This window comes from Athene cunicularia (assembly GCF_003259725.1).
Source record: "Athene cunicularia isolate RWA chromosome 4 unlocalized genomic scaffold, athCun1 chr4_part3, whole genome shotgun sequence".
Lineage (NCBI taxonomy): Eukaryota > Metazoa > Chordata > Aves > Strigiformes > Strigidae > Athene > Athene cunicularia.
Window position 1 is genome coordinate 12,697,140 of NW_020799100.1, and position 3,054 is coordinate 12,700,193.

At 61.9% G+C, this 3,054-nt stretch overlaps 1 protein-coding gene across 1 annotated transcript in view; it reads right to left on the reverse strand.

Moving 5' to 3' along the window:
- LOC113480173 (diacylglycerol kinase delta-like) overlaps nt 1-3,054 on the reverse strand; it is a 38,866-nt gene that overhangs the window by 20,699 nt on the left and 15,113 nt on the right. The gene's annotated exons all lie outside the window — the stretch shown is intronic.

The following is a 3,054-nucleotide window of genomic DNA, read 5'->3' on the forward strand; positions in this document are numbered from 1 at the left end:
ACCGCCGCCGCGCACAGCCGTGAGCGCCACCCGCGCGGGGACACGCAGGGCGATGCGGGAGCACATGCACCGCCGCCGCGCGCATACGTGTGCGCTGCCCACGCGGGGACGGGTGGACACACGCACACGCACACGCACACACCCCGACGTGGGCGCGCACACGCGCTGCTGTGCACATGCGTGTGCACGGTGCCACACGCGTCCGGGCGTGCACAGCCCCGGCATGGGCGAGCGGTTGCGCTGGCGCCGTGCACATGCGTGTGTACATGCCCACGCACGCACGGGCCGGCACAGCTGGGGCGTGGGCGAGAACACACGCTGGCGCCATGCACACGTGTGTGCACCACTCAGGCGGGCACATGCAGGGGCATGGCAGAGCACACGCACCAGCGATGCGCATGTATGCATGTACCACGCACATGCACAGGCACCGCAGCCACGCACATGCGTGTGCACCGTCCGCATGGGCATGGGTAAGCACATGCACGGCTGCCGTGCCCAATGCAGGCACACATGCGCAGGCAAACACACCCCAGGCATGGGAAAGCACGCGCACCACATCCATGCACATACGTGTGCACAGGTATGGGTGAGCACATGCACCAACCCTGTGCACATACGTGTGCACCACCTACACAGGCCAGGGCATGCACATGGGTGGCATGGGCAAGCACGCACACCGTGGCCATGCACATATGTATGCACACACCCGTGTATCGGCACGCACAGCTCAGGCATGGGCAAGCAAATGCTCTGCTGCTGTGCACATACATGTGCCCACGCCCATGCAGGCACATATCTGCACATGTGTGGGCATGGGTGAGCACACGCACTGATGTCTCCACACACTTACTTGTACACATACACGCAAACTATATGAGCTGGCAACGTGTGCTCACAGCCCAGAAAGCCAACGGTGTCCCGGGTGCATCACCATCAGTGCGGCCAGCAGGTCAGGGAGGAGTTTGTCCCCCCCTACTCCACTCTGGGGAGACCCCCCCGGAGCACTGCGTCCAGCTCTGGGGTCCCCAGCACGGGAGGACATGGACCTGTTGGAGCGGGTCCTGAGGAGGCCACAGGAATGGTCCGAGGGCTGAGCCCCTCTGCTAGGAAGAAAGGCTGAGAGCTGGGGTTGTTCAGCCTGGAGAAGAGAAGGCTCCAGGGAGACCTTATTGCTGCCTTTTGATATATAAAGAAAGAGAGAGAGAGACTTTTAACAGGGCCTGTAGCAGCAGGACAAGAGGAAACGGTTTTAAATTGAAAGAGTGGTGTTAGGTTGGACATAAGGATGAAATCCTTCCCTGTGAGTGTGGTGAGACACTGGCACAGGTTGCCCAGAGCAGCTGTGGCTGCCCCCTCCCTGGCAGCGTTCAAGGCCAGGTTGGACGGGGCTTGGAGCAACCCCACCTGGTGAAAGATGTCCCTGCCCATGGCAGGGGGGTTGGACTAGATGGTCTTCAGCGGTCCCTCCCAACCCAAACCCTTCTGATTCCCTGGTGCACATGCATGCAGACACCCCCACAAACGTTTATTTCTATAGGAATATGCTCTGGAATGTGCATATGGAACTCACACACACATGCGCACAGATGGGTGTGAGCCCCCAAACACACCTCTGGGAGGGAGAGAGGGTCTGGCCTCACTTTCCACCCCACAGCACACACATGTCCCCAGCCCTGCAGTGTTGGGTACTGTGGGTCCTGGTGCCCAGCTGCTGCTCTGGGCCCCCCATGCTGGCAGCCAGCTAGGCCCAGACAAGAGTACCACATCCCCCAAAATCGCAGCCCACCCCCCTGAGGAGCCATGCCCAGGGGCAGGGGGGCTGGGGCTCCCTTGTCCCCCACCTTGTGTGTGGCTTTGCCCCTTGGGCTGTAACAAGCAGGGGGGCATGGGGGGCTCCTGCAGGGTTTGAACCTCCATGTTTTGTGACACCCTGTTTCCCCCATGGGGCTGGGGGCTGGCAGGAGGAGCTTGGCTCTCACTGAAGCATCGCTACCCACCACATCCTCATCCTCCCCCAGCTCCTGGTCCCTCGAGGGTACACACCCCTGGTTCTGTAAAATGGAGAGATTATAGTGATGGAGACACAGCCAGCAGAGCCAGGGGCTACCCCAGCGTGTCTGGGTCATGTCTGTACCTCTGGGAGACCGGGGAGCCCCGCAGCTTACCGTGAGCCTGCTGGCCTGCAGCTCCCCCAGGGTCCCACATGGGGATCCCCAGGCCCCCCCGCCCCATGGCTGCATCCAGCGCAGGCACTGAAGGGCCCGGTACCCAGCAGCCCGGCCATGCCCTGCGCCCACGGTCCTGCCTGGCAGCTGTGGGAGCTGCGTGGAGGGGCAGGAGAGTCTCAAATGGGCCAAGGGGCACAGACACACGTGTGCATTGTCCCCCTCCCCATGTGCCTGCAGTTATTCATTTGCGTGGGCTTGCACAAGTGGCCCTGCCCATGCACTCACGCTCACCCACGTGCACAGACATTCACCCACATGTACTCACATGCCTGCACACACACGCATGTGTAGGCATTCACACGTGCACATCACATACATGGACACACTCCCCATGTGTGTGTTCACCCACACTCGCCACACTGGTGCTTGTGCTCCCAAACCTGGGGTTGTGCTCCTCTCCCTGTGCACGTGTGCTCACACGTGTGTGTGTACATTCACCTGCGCTCGGGCACATCCAGCTATGTGTGCTCACACGTGTGTGCACGCCTTCCCCTGTGCGTGTGCCTGTGTTCACCTGCGTGAGCTGATGTGCGTGAACCTGGATGCCCCCACGCGTGCTCACGCTCAGCCACACACCTACATGCTCCCACGTGCGTGTGTACACGTTTATCCCGGCGTGTTCTCAGGCCTGTGCACACCCATGGACTCCCTCTACGCATCCTCCCGCGTTTCCGTGCCAACATGGGTGTGCACATACTCCAACCCACATGCGTGCACCCACCGATCGCGCCCGTGCCCCCCACACGTTCGTGGGCACCCGCCTCACGCACCCACACGCGTGTGCGTGCGCACGCGTGACACACACCCCCACACACACCCCCCC